Raw genomic sequence first — 19,626 nt, 5'->3', positions numbered from 1 at the left:
AGACGTTTACATTTTTGCATAAAAGGCACTAATATTTTATCGCCGCATGGCAAAGCGTTTTTCTTATGAGGTTCAGGGAAAACTAACAAAAACGTCTTTTTTGTTCCTTATCTACAATAACCTAAAAAGTGAAAAAAAAGGGATATTTACAAAATTAAATTTTTTTTATTTCTTTCTAGCGCTATTTGTTTTTGTTTATTAAAGCAAAAAATAAGCTTTTTGCATCATTATTTTTGATTTTAAGGTAAGAAAAACTGTCAAAAAATGAATTTGAAAATTTTGTAAAAAAGAGTTAAGGTATAACTACAACGGCCACTTTTTGCAAAAAGTCAAAAAGTGAACATTTTCAAACTCATTTTGTGACAGTTTTTCCCCTCACAAAATTAAAAATATTGATGCAGAAACGTTTTTTTGGTTTAAAAAAAACAATTTTTGTAGTTTTTTTCTAAAAAAAAATAGCGCTAGAAAGAAATAAAAATTTTTTAATTTTGTAAATTTCCCACTTTTTCACTTTTTAGGCCATTGTAGTTATGCCTTTAACAAATTGTTTTTATACAAAAAAAATATGGTTTTCGCATTTTTTGTTTTAATTTCCTAGCCCGAAGAACCATACAAAAATGCGTTTGAAAATTGTCACTTTTGTACTTTTTCACTTTTTGAGCCAATGTAGTTAAAAGCCACTTAATCACTTAATGCAAAAAGTCAATAAGTCAACATTTTCAAACTCATTTTGTGATAGTTTTTTCGACCAAAAAATTAAAAATAATGATGCAGAAAGCTTATTTTTTGGTTTGAAATACAATTTTTGTAGTTTTTTCCAAAAACAAATGGAGCTTAAAAAGAAATAATTTTTTTTTACTTTTGTAAATTTCCCACTTTTTCACTTTTTATGTCATTGTAGTTAAGCCTCAAGGCTTTAAAAGTATAACTACAACGGCAACTTTTTGCAAAAAGTCAAAAAGTGATAGATTTCAAACTCATTTTATGACAGTTTTTACGACGACAAAATAAAAAATAATGATGCAAAAAGCTTATTTTTTGGTTTCAAAAAAAATGTTTGGTAGTTTTTTCCAAAAATTAAAAAAAAAAAAAAAATATTGCTAGAAAGAAATAAAAAAAAATTTTATTTTGTAAATTTTCCACTTTTTCACTTTTTAGGTCATTGTAGTTATGGTTTTAACATAAAAAAATAAAAAAAACGTTGTTGTGCGACGCAGTTGTCGTGGTAATCCCTTAAGAATGGATTTGTTTGATTAAAAAATGTCGCTTCTCACCGCATAGTACCACGGATTACCTTTTAACTACTGTATATTATGAAGATCTACACCTGAACGCACCTTTAATAAATGTGAACATATCTTTAATCATTATTAAGTGTCTGAACGCATTCATTAAAATTTTCATGGAAGGTTTGACATTTCTCAAACGTCAAGCTGAAAGTTTTCTTCGTATTGTTAATTTGAGAACACTAACTTCAAATAAAGAGTAAATTCTAATTGAATATCGTTTTTTTATTGCCGAAAAATATAAAATAAATAAAAAAAAAACCATTTGCGATCAAAATATATTTTTTCCTGGCATAGTTATTGTGAAAAAGTCAAATTACTGTGACTTTTCTTCCCGTGATTGTCTTCAGGATATTTTGTCTCTGTAAAACGACAGCATACGGCCAAAATAATTAACTTTCTACTTCATCTTCACTCAGATCTTAATAATATCTGCAATTTTCTATTGATTTTGATTTAATTGAATTTATATTACCGAAGAAAATAAACAAAATTATTGATCAAAGGAATCTCTGGTTTTATTTTGCAGAAGTTGTTTTGATTTCAGATTGACGTACGTGTTAAAATTGTTGTCAAAGGACACATACACAATCGCAAAAAGAACTCGGTCTGTTTTCATGTTCCTACAAGCTAAATGAAAAAAAAAAAAAATGGTGTGAATGACAAATTTGAGTGAAGTTGGTGGAGGTTGAATGATTGACGGATGGAATTTGAACGAATGGAACATGAAACAGATTGAATTGAATTGAAATGCAAGGTGCAAACACAATGCCCTTAAGGAGATTACACTTTGCATTTTCTTTTTCGATACTTTTTTTACGTAGTTGAGCGTAGTTAAAACGTAGTTCAACAATATCTAAATCAGGCTTAAAATATATCAAAAAGTAGGTATATTATATATTCCTGTGTAAAAAGTGTAGTTAATCGTAAGAAAACAACAACAAATACTATAAAAATAAAGAAACTATTTTGGTATTATTGTGTTCAAAATTGTTGCAAATAAAAAAAAAATAAAGAAATTGGCACTCGAATTTCGAGGGCTGGGTCGGCTAGTGTAAGTTAATGTTTTCATTTTGGTACACTGTGATGTATGCGTAACCTTTCATTTCAAAATTTTAATTCTGATGTATTATAATATTAATTAAATTTTCTAATAGGAAAACTTTTTTCACGATAATGTTGACTTGTTGCATAAGATAATTTAAAATCTTATCGAACCCAATTTTTAAGATCAATATTTTATGTGTTTTAATGGTATATATCAGAAAATCCAATCGATACAGGGATCTTGAAGTTCTAAAATTTGGGACTTAGAAGCAGGAAACTCGTTCTTGAATTCTTAGAAGGGATAAAAGGTTAAAAATTGTGGATGAGCAAAAACGTTTGCCTTTACTTCGAGAAATGTAAATTCTATGTAAATTGTAAAGAATTTCTTAGTTGCGATCGGAAGAAGGAAGAAATAAAGCAGTAAACATCTCTCACTCCCCAGTTTTACGATTTAAAAACAAAAATATTCATAATGAATGTGCGCTTCTATTTTAATTTTCTGAAGAAGAACTTTGTCGTCTCATTCGATTTACAATAATTGAAAAACACATACTTCCATAACATGTGTTACATTTAACACGTCTTTTTCACTACTTTGATTTATGTATAACAATTTCTTCCTTTTCTCACTCTTTTTAAAATTTGTTACGAAAAAAAAGTGCTGAATAATTCTGAAACACAATATCTTTTGATAATAACTTTAAACGAAAACTCTTTGTTTTTTTTTATAGGACTTCTTAAAATTCGATTTAATTTTTTTTAATTTCAACTCAACACTACAAAAAGACGATTACATGAAAAAAAAAAATCACAAACTTAAATGTAAACATAAAATTTTTTTTTAAATCAATGCCCAATATCCACACAATTGTGCAAGTAAATATAATTTTTTTATTGAATTATTATATCAAGAGTATTCAATGCAATTTTAATGAGTTGAAAATTAAACAAACACCATCATCATCATCCTCACATTCTCATCGCAAACTCCTATGGGAATCAAAATGAGAAAAGGACAATAATATCCTGTATTTGTTTCACACATGCCACAAGCTGTGCAATTACAATTACAATGTGTTAATTAATGCTTTCTACGTGGTATGTGTCACAAAATACATCCACTAAGACTTAATTTCACGGTACTAGTTTCATTTTTGGTTTGGAGAATAATAAAGACTATGAGACTATGACATTTAAATGTGTGGGGTTAATGGGAAGGATGTTTTTTTTTTTTTTTTTTGTTTTGTTCAAATACCAAAGTTAATAATAATATTTGTTTAGATGTAAAGTGTAAATACAATAGAAAACAGACGTGGTTTCATTTATTGTCAATATGCTATAAAAAAAAAAGAATCAGGAGAGAAAACTAATCAATGTACATTGCCATGTCATGCATTTCTGAATAATAATTTCAATATTAGCAGAAGGTGATAGAGTTAATCAATTTGTGTTAAATTAAGAGATAATTCCTTAAACAATGAGTAATCATGCTTTGATAGTTCAGAAGAAATTGAATTTTAGAAACTGTATATTCGTACGCATTAGGTTAAATAGGTTCATGATGTTTGCTAAATGTTTGAGTTTTGACAAAGTATCAATTTGGCTTGCAAAAGGTCGATATTTTTCAATTCGGCAAGCTTTAGGTTTAGTTTAAGGCTTGCTTACGCAAGTCAATCATTTTGGAAAAAAGGAGGCGTCCTTAAGCTAAAAGTGTTTAAAGGAAGCTCTGTAAATTTCAGTTAAGGACCTGTTTAAGACCTGTTTGAATTGTTCTAAGGAAGCCTTGTATTTTCAAGTGACAGAAGTGCTCTGTAAGACCTATTCCAAGAAGTTGTTCTATAGGTATGCAATGTTTTTAGTGATTTTCTCTTTCAAGTTTGCAATGTTTCTTATGCATAAGAAAATAATAATATCAATTAGCTCCCTTTTTTCGACTTGAAAAGCGTTAGGCTGGTGCAGAGGTATGTAGTGGGATCGACACCTGGCCGGGCTATGTGAAAAATTTGTTCTTTTTTGATTATAAAATAAAATTCTATCCTCTCAAAACAACAGAAAAAGCTTTAAAATGGCAAAAAAATCAAAATAGAAAAAAAATAAATTAAAAAAGTTCAATAAAATTCATAAATTCAATATCTTCAACAGAACCTCTTTAAGGCCTTAGTATAACATCCAACTCAAGTTTCCTTAGCGAAGCATAGCCTCTCTAAATTGTTTCGTTATATAGTAAAAAGGCCTCCATAAGATCGTAGTTCGTCACAAGCTATTAGTTTGTGGATTGCGTGTGGAGGAAGGTCTTTAGGTATTTCGGTAATGTGCACCAAAATTATGATTTGCATAAGACTTGTCCTTCTTCTTATACAAGTCAAAAAATAGTTTTCATTCAACCCAATGCAAGTTAAATTGTTACTTACGGTAAAAAACTTTATTACTATAAAGTTTTTTGTATTGTATTTTGTTGATGATTGGGACTTTTTCGCCAGTGCTGGATAGCTGAATAATGGTCAATTTACACATGCAGATGTTGACGGCTGCCAGCGTTTAATGAAGTCCTCGAACCGGATAAGGTTTCTTCTTTTTCTTTCGGGCTGTGAAAGTTTTCAAATTCACACCCTCTTCGGAAAGTTTTTAATATCATCAAAAGATTGTCGTTTTCTAGTTGATATTCCCATTTTGAGCGACAAGCTGAGTTTTTTGCTTTTGCGGAATGCGTTGATTTCGGCTAAATTGTCGTAAAGGCAGAAGATTGGCGCCATTTTTATAGTCTTGATGGTGTTGTTTGTTGATGTTAATGTTGACTGGGTTGTGGTTTTGCTGACAAAATTTGATTATTTAAAAGTTATTAGAAGAGTTTTTTGGAACTCGTTGGATGATGGTTGAAGTTGGCTTATGTTGATTAGTTCTTCGATGAAAGCTGAGCTGAGACAGAGTCATTACTAACCTCTTCTTAACTGGCTGGCTCTTTTTCACTGAATGGTTCTTACTTATTGTAGTCACTCGATAAGATTTATAGGTTTTCGATTTTTTTATGTTGTCCATCTCTGATTTATGTTCATAATTTTTATGGTTGAATCTTTGGGCCTAGGTCAATTTTGAAGAATTTTTCTAGGGCAATAAATTAATTTTTAGGCTCATCCATTTTTAACTATGATACGAAGATGAAACGTAAACAATACAAAACTTCTATTTTGTTTAATTTTTTTAAGCTAAGTTGTCGAACATTTTTCGTTGTTACACGGAGGAAAAAAGGGTACCTTAAATTAAGATGATGTCCATCTTAAATACCACCCTCAATTCCCGCTTTAAATAAGTGGAATCTAATTAAATTCTGTTAAATTTAAGGTGATCTTCATTTAATTTTAATATGATTTTTCATCTTAAAAAAACCGACTAAAAAAAAAAATCATAAATTATCGTAAGACTTCAACATAAGTTGCAGTTTATCATACTTATTTCCAACACCGATATATAGCTCGATGGTAAAGCACTCGCCTATAGTGACCCAAAAGTTGTAGGATCGATCTCCAGTTTCTGACAGTTTTTTTTTTATTAAAATGTTTTCACATTAAAATATGATGATTTTCCGCTTAAATTAAGTGGATTTCTTTTAAATGTGCACATTCAAGACATTAAGAAGATTTAACTGTCCGATAACAACAGATTTAATATGGGTGCTAGGATTAAATTAAAAAAAAATCTTCTAGGTAAACCTAATACAAATTATTTATTTAATCATAATACTTCATAGCCTTGAACAAAAACAAAAAATAGATAATTCATTAAAAAAAAATAATAATAATTGTCAAAAAAATCAAACAGAGAAAAATCAAATCTGGGGTGGTTTGGTATAGCCTGTTGACATCGGAAGAATAAGACGGAAGAAATTTTGGCAAAAAACATGCTTAAATTTAATAGCGAATCCGCTTGTTTTTAGGATATATTTTTTCCGTGTAGAATTCGCAAACTTGACAGGCTGATGTATATTCTCCTGAAGACGTAAAATAAAATTTCCTTTACTCTTTAACAATATTTAAAAATATTGCTAAGTTTGAATCACACTCGTTTATTTTCCAGCATTTTGTAATTTCAAAACATGTTAAAAAATTTTAAAATTAGTGACTCTGTAATAAAGATGGTTTTAATTTTATCACTCACAAGTTTATTGCCATTCAAGACGATTGACGAAGAACCGTAAATCTAAAAAAACACTAATTTATTACATTCATAGCTCAGGTTTATCCACTACCACTGGAAGGTGTAACATACATTACTACTTAACTTCATTCAACAAAATGCCAGGTTTCTAAGAAAAGTTAAACATCAACAATTTGGTTTCGTATAAATAAACACTGCCGCATACTTCCTTGACATTTTCCACGATTTAACCTCTCTTACCTCAGATGTGTTACATTTTTCGTTTCAAACCAAAGCAAAAAATTATCTATTCCCTCTTGCTCGCAACATCCTTTTATCGGTCGTAAGAAATTATGACCCTCTCGTTACCGTCAAAATGTAGGTATGCCAACAACATGAGCGTGATATAAAACAGCAAATGGTTATGGTTTTTGGAACAGACAGAAGACGTTAGCAAAATCACTATTGATTAGTTTCCCCATCCGGAAGATGAATTTGGTTTGATGGAGGTGTAGTAAAAAATAAGACTTTTATAGATTTTTTACCCCAACTGTGCTTGGATGTTATATGTACCCACGCATTCTGAAATTTAAAATTTCAAAAAAAGGATAATTTTATACTTTTTGTTTTTTTTTTTTTGTTCATCCTAGAAAAGGCAAGGAATTCTTATTTTTGGTTAAAATATTTGCTCAAATTAAATGTTGGAGAAAATGACTAATTAATGTAAAGGCAGTATTTACATAAATCTTATTTTTCAAACGCTCACACTCGAAGTGTTTAAAGACTCCTATCATATTGTGCCTTTTTTTTGTATATTTACTTAGGGTATATTTTAGAATAGAAAATTATTATGTTTGGGACTATTTTGATAGATTATAAAAAAAAAACTTTTCAAGGTTTTAAGGTTTGACGTTTAAAAAAGATATGCATATACAAAATTTATAACAATATTGTTCCTAAAAGTATTTAAAAATATATGAGATTTGCTACTTTTTTTAAATTTCTTAAACGCATTTACGAAGTTATTTTTATTTGGTTTTTTATGTTGCAAAATTTTTACTGTCAATAAACTTTATATTTCGTTATAAAACTGATGAAGAAATTTACTATAATGTTAATTTGGTTAAGAAAAATTACCTACAATCTCGTTTCGAGTTTAACTTGAGTTTATAACTTGTGTAAATTACTTCTTTCCTAACACATAAGAGGCTTGTACACATAAATTTAATTAAGCAACAAGAAGAGAAGATATATAATTTTCAACATTTTTGATGAATTGTATTGTTGTATGTATGCGCTGGATGAAGGTATCTGTGAAAATTGTAAAATATAAAACAATGACTCAATATAATATGACAAGATGTCTTTTTATTATAACATTAACAGATAACAAAATTGTATCTGTTAAATTGGCATTGTTTTTATTCGTTTAATTTATGTTTATCATTTTGTCACTTTATTTTTTAAGACCCTAAAAAAGTTATCAAGTTTTCTATTGAAATCTCAAAGAGTTAAAATGATTGCACATATTTTTGTGAACTAAGTTTATATTTTTTGGCTAAATTTATGTATTGTCTTCTTGTTGATATATTTCTACATTATTTATGTACATTTATGGGTTGACGACTTTTGTATAAGAAAAGTATATATCGGAAAATTATCACTAAAAAAGAATTTTTGAAAATTCGGTGATTTATTAGGGTAAATAGGGGTAAGGATATTTTCTAAACGGTAAGTCGCAGAAAGTTGAATTTTATTTTGTTCAATAGATACATTTGATACAACAATAGCATAGGTATTGGAAAAAATTCTTTAAAATTTCAAAACATTTCAAAACATGAACATTGTTTTTAAACAAAAAATGAAAAACATCTTCGACAAAGCGGTTATTATGGGTATACAAAATCTTTTTGGACAATTTGGGTTTAAACAGTAAAAAGTTGATACAAAAAATTGGATTTTGAAATATATTTTTTAGTGGTTTTTTATTTTTAGAAATTTTTCAAAGCATTTAAAAAATCTCAAACTTACAATTCTTATATACAAGGGTGGATCCAGGTTTTTTTTCTGGGGGGGGGGGGGCACAAGGGACGGATTGGCAAAAAAATCAGCAATAACAGTTAGAAATAAAGTGAAGTATCATACGACTGACCGACAAGCAGCGAATTTTAACGACGCACAATGCGGTATTTTGGTCTCAAACCTGGCAAAAAATATTTGGGCACATTGTCCTTATCAAATAGGTACCAAATGACAAAAAAGTTATTCGGAAGGAAAAATGTTCATTTTCTTGGTACAGTAAAAGTCACTTAAGTGCTTACCCACTTACCTCCCGATTACCCGGGAGAAAAAAAAGAAAATATTAAAAATCATAAAATGAACGTACAATCCTGTGCTATAACTTTTCTTAAAGTTAGTAATTTATTCTTTATTTTATTTTTTGACTCAAGTTGTTTCATTAAATAATAATTTTGCAATATTATGGACATATTTATACCATTATTTAATGAACTTGTAGTTTTAAGTCAAATACTAAAGACTACAAGTTCCTCAGAATAAAAAAAAACTTTTTTCCCAGAAAACTCAGTTTTTTTTTTATTATTTGCTTTAAAATTCTTTTATATCTCAAAAATATTGTGTTCAAATTGTAGGGCTATTGGCACCAAAATTGACCAAGTAATGAGTATTTTAATATTTCGCTTACGAACGTTTTAGTCCAGAGTTCAAAACTTTAAATCGTTCTCCCCACAACTAATGTTTTCAAAGCCGGTTCACCTCATAACTTCAAAACTACTGAACCGATTCTTTTGAAATTTGAAATCGTTTGCCGACACCAACCACCAACGAGAGAAGCACCATAATCTCAGTTTTAATTTCGACATGACGGCCCGACTACTGACCGGTTTGAGAGCGGACAAAAATTTGTAAAATCTGGACTTTTTTGTGGATTTGAGTGACATATTAAAATTAGACCAAATACACATTTGGTCAAAATTTCTTTAAGAAGAAGTATTATAAAATAAGTTATTGACATTTTTCTAAAATTCAAGTATTTTGATGTTGTACTAAAATAAAATTTGTTTTCAAGTAATATCTGATTATTTAATTTTGAATAAAATACCTATATGAACTATGTAGGTTAGAGTGTCCCAGCCTATAAGGGCGAATTTTTTTTTTCGTTTTTGAATACGCATACCCTTTAATTTTTTTCTAATTGACCCTAATAACTAAAAGATAGAATATTATAGAAATCGGATAACGATAACACCAATACGATATTATTATGATACGGCGAAATCATCAAGTACTTACATGTATCAACGCAAGTCGGCACGGGTTGCTGTGGTCCTAGTTACATGAAATTTTATTTATACGTGTTTTAACACGATTCAAAAATAATTAGAGGGTATGCGTTAAAAAAAAAAAACTATAATTTTTTTGGGACACTCTATTAGAGTCATTTACATGTAAGTACTTGATGATTTCGCCGTATCATAATAATATCGTTATCCGATTTCTATAAAATTCTATATTTTAGTTATTAGGGTCAATTAGAAAAAAATTAAAGGGTATGCGTATTCAAAAACGAAAAAAAAAAAAATTCGCCCTTATAGGCTGGGACACTCTAATCGAGGTACATTACTAACATATCTTATAACTATTATTATTTCTTCTCCATTAATGAAAACCTTGTGTAGAGTTGCTGCCATGTTGTACCATTTATGATTTTCAGCAAAAGCTTTTAAAAGTATATCATTTATTTACCTCACACTGGAATCAAACTTCGTATCTGCTTGCTGTTAGTCCATCACTCTACCCACACGGCAATCTTTTTTGATAAAATTAATCACCTCGAATAGCAAAACAACGTCCGAACTAAGTTATTGAATTTTAAAACCAAAATACAAATCTTATTAATTTCTGTAAAGCTTCTATTAATTCATGCACCGAAACTTATCCGAAAAGTAAGTTATCTTTGATTAAGTTTCTTAAACAGTACTTATACAATTTATTAGAAGTTGTTAAATAAATTCAAACTTCTTAAATTCTGAAGCAAGCTCTACACAAGCTCTATAAAAGTTATTAGCTGCGATACTTCAATTTACAGAAGCTGTTGTGTTAGTTTGGAACTCACAACAATATCTTTAAACAAAAGAAAATATTATTTTTGTGACTGCTGCCACTTGGGACTGTTGGGAAGAATCGGGGTGTTAATTTTGCAGTTCACTCCTTTGAATAGGGTCAACAAGAAAACCAACAAATATTGAAAGAAAACCGAACTTTATTTTGTAGACTTGTCATTTCCGAAACTTGTCATTACGGAAAAGTTTCAATTGCTTTAATATGTTTTTTTTATATTAGTTTTGCTTACTTTTTTAAGTCAATGGGCTTAAATATTGATAAGAAGACTTTTCAAATTAAACTAACAAATCTCACAATTCAGATATATAGGTACTTTCCTTCAGTAACCGGAGAGAAGTTTAGAGTTTTAAGTGGATAGGCTAAGAAATTGAGAATCGAAATAAGCTTCTTGAATTATCATTAAAACAAAGTTTATTTTGTAGTCCGTATATTGCCTTCTATTCTATTTCTATCCAATAAGTGGCAAAAGAATCTTTAACCCAGTGGGGAGGGTTAAGTGATCAAAGAATTCGATTCCCCCACTTATATTACAATATCTATGGAAGAATTTCAGAAAGGACCAATCCCTTATTATTATCCATTGCAACTTGCAACACTATACACTTTATATTATGTTCCTACACGCTACACCAAGTGAGGCGATTTCACCATGATAACTTCATTAAAGAACATTGTTTGTGAGCATTTCTATGCATTTGAACTTCCAACTCTTCCTTCAATCCTTCGTATGCAGAAAATCCTAGAAGGATTAAATCAGTGAGTTGGCTATTTCACCCAAAAGAGCAACAAGCATTTGCATTTTGATCCCGTAACAATCTTCCAATTTTCCAAACAAATAAACGTTATGCAAATAAGATTGTACTATGCACTCTGCACACATCATAATACTCTAGTACTTGCTGAATCAGGTATACGAGCACAATAGAAAACGAACGAAAATAGCATTGGCAAGCGCAAGTTAGTTTTTAAAGACACGATGCGTTCCGTGAAGGACCCATCAGCACCACATGTGTGTGTCTGATTATGGGGCGGAGCTCATCGGGTAGTTTAATTTTGGTATAGTTTTCGGGCCCTTTCCTTTAAAGTAACAGGATAGTAAGTTGTACAAAAATATAGTTAAAAAGATTTTTTTTAAATGTATAAAATTTAAAACATTTTTTTATGTTTTTTAAAAGCCTTTAAATAAAATTCAAGTTAATTTGAATTTTTTTAACGGGGCCTTAAAAGTATCTAACCAAAGTAAAACCGACCGGTATTACAGCAATCAAATTCCAACTACAAATTTGCTGTTTCAATAAGTACTGAATGTTGACTTTTGGCACAATTGTGTTGCAGCTTGATGCTATTATAATTTTCCACACGGAAAAAAAGACCTTCTAAAAACAAGCGGATTCCGTATAAAATTAAGCGGATTTCTACATATTTTTTTTGGCAAGATGATTTTCGTCTTAAATTAGGCTTAATTAATTAATCTTAATTTCTTGAATGTGTAAGTTTAAAATAAATCTTCTTAATTAAAGCAGAAAATCATCTTGTTTTTATATGAAAACTGGCAAATATTGGGAATTTATCCTACAGCTGTTAACCATGTAGCTTTACCATCAAGTTACGATTATCTCACTGTTGGAAATAAAATATGAAGAACTGCAACTAGTGCTGATATCTTACGATAGTTTTAAAAATTGTATTTTTAGTCGGTTTTTGAAGATAAAAATTCACATTGAAATAAAACGGAATCTACCCTAAATTTTACAGAATTTAGGCGGATTCCACTTATTTTAAGTGGAAATCCTATTGTTTTAAGGTGGTGGGACTTAATGTGGACATCATCTTATTTTAAAGTGCCCTTTTTGTATCCGTGTAGATTCCTATTGACAGGAAGTCAATGGAGAATTCAACTTCTTAATGGACATGATTGTAAGAAATTATTAGCGATTCAGCTGAAATGTGAGTTATCCATTATCCCCATTTCGGAAGAGGTTAGAACAAAAATTCCTTAAATACCTTCTGTTTAACAATTATTAAGTTCAACATCAACTATTTATTTCTTGCAACCAGAATACAGAGTTTTGCATTTGGATATATTTTTTGAACTTTATTAGAGGTGGATACTCTTTCAGTTCAGACAGATAAGAGAAACCGTCGCGTGGCCGTCGTAATTGAATGCACAGCTAGAAAATAACAACACGGAGAAAAAAACAACTTAAAACAATAGCGTCACATTAAATTAAGCGGATTTCTACATGGTTTTTGACTTCCGTTTTAAATTAAGCGGACAATTTCTATATTATGAAATGATTGCGCAAATTTAAAAGAAGTCCATTTAATTTTAGCGCAAAATCATCTTATTTTTACGTGAAAACATTTTAATAAAAAAAAAAAAACTGGTAACACTGGGGATCAAACTTACAACTGTTGGGTCACTAAGCGAGCGCTTTATTATCAGCCTATCTCACTGTTGAAAATAAGTATCATGAATTGCACCTTAAGCTCAAATCTAACTATGGAAAAGATAGTCATTGTATAAAATATACGGACGCACGCGGGTCCGCTGTGTTTTCTGCGGTCGACTGGGCTGTTCCGCGGTTTTTTCCGTGGTCGATTTCGGAGTTCTGCGGTTTTTCTCACGGTTTTTTTCCGTGGTCATTTTTAAATAAATAAATTAATCGCTGGCCGAGAATTATAAGGTTGTATGTTTTATGGAAACCCCTGCAGACATACAACCCTATAGTTCTCAGCCAGTGAAATGTTCAAATATTGCAAGGTCAAGAAAAAAAAAATTGCTTTACTCCTTAGTTTGATTCAAACAAAATTCAAGGATGTTTCAAGTACCTATGACATAAATATCATACAGTTTTGAATTCATTACAACCAACTTACATGCTACATATCTATGTATTATCTCAACAACAAAATTCTGTTATTTCTAAAATTTTAAGTGTAGGGGGAAGTGGTCACCCTTCGTACACGGTCACCCTTCGTACAGTGAGCATAAAACAAAAACTAAACGGTATTCAAACACGTGCTTACTAGTGTGCATAGACATAGTAGGCGCCGAGCTGCTAGATAAATTTTGAATCCTAAGTGCAACGGATTCGGTCGCCACAAGACTTTTAGTGTTTTTTAGTGCTCTGAGTAATTTTTTTATGTACATTTGATGTCATGTTGTGTTTAAGTTAAGTATGTTTTTGGCTAAACATTAATGAAGAATTGTTGATTAAAGTGTTAAATTTGTGTTTTAATTATAAATATTGCAAAACCTCAGTACATTTTTTCAAAAATCGATTTTTCTGCATTATGTACAGCTTGGGGAGCATTCGTACAGTCAAAAATGGGGCACATTCGTACGCATACGTATGCCCGCCAATAAATTTTCTTGAGCAGATAACAATCAAAACACGGAGTTTCAGTTTTATTGAAATGAAATTTAAACCTCTATAAAAAGTTTTTCGCATTCTATAGTAAATTAAGGTTGGTTTTTTTATAATATGTAAATAATAATTTGTTTCAGAATCGTCGAATCGCTAAAAATTAAGTTTTTTATTTGTTTTTGTTTTTTTCTGAGTCAAGTTCAATTAATTAATAAATTAATAAGTAATTAAGGCCCATTTTCTTCACTATTGCTCAACTTGAAGCAAACTTCAGAGTTGGTGAACTTGAGAGTTGACTTCAACTAGAGAGTTCAAACACAAGTTGAACATTTGTTTTCTTCACATTTTTTTCTCAACTCTCGAGTTTAGAAAACAGAAGTTGGCCAACTCTCAGTTTAAAAAAAATATCCTTAGTATATTTGTGACAGTTTATATTTAAAAAGCAATTTATGTGTCATTTGAATGGAATCTTTGTGTTCAAAATGTCAGCTTTGTTTTAAAAATAATTAAAAATCTGTATTTCACATCGTTAAATTTTGTTTTCGAGTGGTAAAATGATTTTTAAACAAATGAATTTATTTTAAAAATGTGTGTGTGCCGCGTGAGGTGTGATAGCAAACATTTTGAAGTAATATAAAAAAATCGGCGGGTCTTGTGTATGATTTATTTATTGATAAATTCTTTATCTCTCTTCAATTGGAGAATCTGTTGCACATCCTCATTAATTAACTTTGAAGTGCAACAAAAAGTGATTTGAATGTAATTGTTAATATACTTGGATATTTTTCTTTTTACAAATCTTTTTGGAGCCATTTTTTTTTTTTTCATTTATTTTAATTAAATCCTAAATTTTAAGTTAATTGTTCTTGTAAACGGATAGGCATTTCATTTTTCATCAAATTAAATGCTTTAAAAGGAAATAAAAAGAAAAAAATATGACATTTTAATGTAAAATCTCAAGTTTGCTCTCTCAACTTCTATTATTTCTCAAGTTGAGAAAATCTGAAGTTGATGAACTTGAGAGTTGAGAATCAAAAGTTGAAAATGTCAACTATGATTGAAGAAAAACAAAATCACAAGTTGAGGATAAAAATCCCTAACTTGAGTTCAACTTTTAGTGAAGAAAATGGCTCTAAATGTTTTAAAACTCATATTTGGCATTTGACAAATCAAAAGTTAGTCAAATTAACGTTTTAAATATCCTGTACGAATGTACCCCATGTGCTGTACGAAGGTACCCCACGGGTGGGGAGGATTCGTACAAAAATCTAATCCCAGTAAAATGGCTATAACTATTTAAGCCTTTGACTTAGAAGTGTCAAATTTTTTTGTAAAGTGTAATAATATACATATTACAAATAAAGTCCATTTTCTCGAAGCTGGAGTGAGTAAATAAATAACTAAAAAAAAATAAGTAAAAACTGTACGAAGGGTGACCACTTCCCCCTACTTTAATATTACCAAATGACCATCGCTTCCTTGTGGTTTTATGTATTTACAATTAACTATCTTTTGAATTATTTGAAAATTGATTGACCAAAAAACACCTCTAAGAATAAGGAAAACATATTGGAAAAAGTTTTCTCTCTATCAATTTATTCTTGTGTGTAACCTAAACCATTATGCCTTCCAGGGAATTATGGGCCAAAAACTTGCAATTGAGTTTCCAAACAAATTTTGTCACACATTAAGATAGGAAAATTTTTCCAAACTTTGCGAATTTATTTAGAGCAAAAAAAAGTTAGGTTTTAAAAGTTAGGAACGTATAGTTACTTTTTCAACTTGACAAATAGATGCCTACATGAGTATCTAGAATGAACGGAATAGATAAGAATTGTTACCGCATTGCGGTGAGATATTGGCTATATTTTTTTCTCTTAACTAACTTGTTTGATTAAGTTGACAAGAAAAAAAGTTCATTATGAGTGATTGAAAATGGTTAAACGTATTTTGTTGGCAAAAAACCTAAAAGTTTTTGTCAAATTAATTTCATTTAAATTGGTAAAGTCGTTTGAGAGAAAGTCAAAATTAAAAAAACCGGTTCTATAAAAGGTTTCGAAGATAAAAGGGTTTGTTTTTTTAAGCCATTTTTAAGATACTTGCATATTAAACAACCAATCTAAAATGGTGATGAAACTTCAGGAAATAGAGTTCCAAGAAATTGAAGGAAACGCCTTAAGGAAAAAAAAATACTAGAAAATAATGAAAAAAATCACCATTCAATAATTCGAAGTCCATGTTACTCCTTTCCTTACTCCATTGAATGCTAAACAACTGAAGTACACACGAGTACTTATATTGTAACAACACGATATCAACATGCTTATTGCTGGCAGCAATTTAATCGATTATGTTTTGGCTCCTGTTGTGCATATTCCTTGAGGGATTTTGAACTTAACATCAATGTTAAATTTTAGTAAAAGTATCTACATAATATAGTATGTAGTATATATGTACGTATGCATGTCGATGGATATTATTCTACTTCATAATTTCATGTTGTGTCTTTGCGACAAAACTATAACCAAACCACTATCTCCAAGGAGTATAAATCTAATTTCCCAGAAGAATGTTTTTCTATGCTTTTAGTTTAACAAAAACTATAAATTGAACAAAAATTAATAAGACCACTTAAAATAATATTCTAGAGGCAACAACACTCTTCTTGACATTTTTTTTAACAAGTTTTTATTGTTTTGAAATTTTTTTTAAAGTACCTAATATAAATTTTCAATAATGTGTTATATGTTTGACACACTGGTTTTGGTTTTTGAATCTACAACGTTATTTTGATAGAAGACCACATATTACCATGGTTTTGGTAAATGTTTAGAAAGATATTGTCAGAACTCAATTTGGAATTTAGTTGATATATGTAAATGTTCGCAAGGTCAAGTTCTACCTTTGAACCTTGTACCTTCAAAACTCGCCGCTCGTGTCACGTCGTGTCGCGTTGTGTCATGATGTGTCCTGTCGTGTGGCGTAGTGTCGCATCGTGTCGCGTTGTTTCGGGATGTGTCGCGTTGTGTCGCGTCATGTCGCAACTTGTCGCATCGTGTCGCGTTGTGTCGCGTCGTGTTGCTTTGTGTAGCGTCGTGCCGCGTTGTGTCGTGTCGCGTTGTGTCGTGATGTGTCGCGATGTGTCACGTTGTGTGGCGTTCTGTCGCGTTGTGTCGTGTCGTGTCGCGTTGTGTCGCGTCGTGTCGCGTTGTGTCGCATTGTGTCGCGTCGTGTCCCGTTGTGTCGTGATGTGTCGCGCCATGTCGCGTTGTGCCGCGTTGTTTCGTGTCGTGTCGCGTTGTGTCGCGATGTGTCGCATCGTGTCGCGTTGTGTCGCATCGTGTCGTGTTGTGTCGCGATGTGTCGCGTTGTGTGGCGTTCTGTCGCGATGTGTGGTGTTCTGTCGCGATGTTTTGCGTTGTGTCGCGATGTGTCGCGTCGTGTCACGTTGTGTCGCGTTGTGTCGCGATGTATCTTGTTGTGTCGTGTCGTGTCGCATATCATTAGATTCAGCATCAAAAAATACCTTGAAAACATGTGTCATATGATGATATTCGACAAACAATTCTTTCAGCATACTTTTGACCTTCACGCCTTCCCTCTTGTCGGCGAAAAAACACCCTTCCACCCAACTTTTTCTTATAGACTTTTTTATCCTTAGTTCTTATCCCAAAAGCAAACTTTTTGCCAAGTTTCATGAGTGTAACAATTTTTTTGTATTTGTTGATTTTACGTACTATTTTACCTGTACTACAATCGTATGCATTCATTCAGTCTTTTCTGCAAGAGAGGTGTTGAAAAATTGTGAAGGTTCAAATAGAAAACTGATCGCGATTGTATTTAGAATTTAGCCTATGTAAAGTGGGTAGGTTCCTATTTATGTTCCTACAATAACATTAATGATACACTGCGATTCGCGTGAATAAAGGCACACATTTTCGAAGAGTAACTTATAACAAGCAACATTGTAAAAACAAAAAACCCAAAATAGAAACCGTGTGGCTACTAGTTCCGTTTTTTTCGCATCCCCTCCCAAAGAACAGTGCGTCACTTGAATAAAGGCAGCCTATCAAATTGGGTAAAAATGATGAAAAAGCGCGGACAAAATTGGATTTAGTTTAAAAAAGTAAAACGTTGATAGTATTTATGCATTTTAACAAAATATGGACCAAGAGCTGGCATTACTAAACACGAAAATGTCGAAAATAGAAGTCTGCTCTGGAAATGCAATTTCAAACAAAACACAGGAAAACGGTTTTTGTTTTTGGTTTTTTGTTTTTACAATATTGTTTGTTATAACTTATGAGTAACCTACTCTTTGAAAATCCAAGTCTGAAAATCTGCTAAGTTACCTGACCATAGTCTCAATCCCTTTTTTCTTTTGTAAAATGTGTGTCTTTATTCATGTGTATTACAGTGTATGTAGATATTTATATTATAATTTTTCACCAAGAATATAATTTTGTGGAATTCATTTACGTATCGATTATATTGTTTGAATCAAATATTTCCAGCTTTTTTATTGATTTGAATTTCATTAGTACCACAATATTTACGAAAAACTTATCCATAAGTTTCAAGTTGTTAAAGACCTTTCTATTTTTTAAGAGTAAGTAGAATATTGTGAATACTGTGTATGGTAGATTTATGTAGGCACAATATTTTGAAATTGCTGAATAAGTAACTTTTTTTTCAAATTGCCATATCATAATTACATGCACCAACTACCACCCTTATCATAGTCATGGCCATCGGATTGTAATCAAATTTTCTCTTATTTTGGGTTCTTCTTGAAACGATAACAACAAAATTAAATTCAATTTTGTTTCCTTCTTTCTTAAATTCAGTTACCTACCTGTGCCTGTGAGTCTTAAATAGAAAAGAAATAAAATGCACAACTGGGTCCCACGAACTTGCTCTCAGAACTTACAACTTTTTATATATGAAACTACAAATTTGGTAAATGTATAAAAAAAACTTAAAACTCGTTCTTAATATATAAATAAAATGCACGACTGGGTCGCACGAACTTGCTCTTAGAGTTCAAGTTGCTTAAATATTTAAGACTTTTTATATAGAAACTTGGGAAATGTAGGTATATAAAAACAAAAAAAAAAAAAAAACAAAAAAAATTCATTTTTCAAAAAAAAAAAACAAAAAAATTCATTTTTTAAAAAAATAAAACAATATCTGAAATCAAATCGCCCCACAAAACAAGTATGCAGTTGTATTTGATATATTAAGGTGCATTTTTAGAAAAAAAATTTTCAAAATCGTTAGAGCCGTTTTTTAAAAAACTAATTTTTTATAAATAATTTTTTGAAAAAAGTTTAAAAATAAAACTGGTATGCCATTTTGTAGAAATAACTAATCAACATATAAAAACAAAATTTCAAAAAAATTCAATGTCCCGTTTTCGAAAATTTGATTTTTCAAAAAAAAATGTTGAAAATTTTTTTAAAAATCCAAAAATTATTTTTTTCAAAATTTTATTTTTGGCTTATATTTAAATTGTATAAATGCTTTTGTATAATTTCGTTGAAATACAATAAGTAGTTTTGCAGAAAATCAGATTTGAAAAAAGCGGTCCTATTGCAGGTACCGTTAATAATGATTTACAAAAAAAAATTTTTCTTCAAAAGATAGAT

The sequence above is a fragment of the Episyrphus balteatus genome, chromosome 2 (assembly GCF_945859705.1).
Source record: "Episyrphus balteatus chromosome 2, idEpiBalt1.1, whole genome shotgun sequence".
Classification (NCBI taxonomy): Eukaryota; Metazoa; Arthropoda; class Insecta; order Diptera; family Syrphidae; genus Episyrphus; species Episyrphus balteatus.
This window is presented reverse-complemented; position numbering follows the sequence as displayed.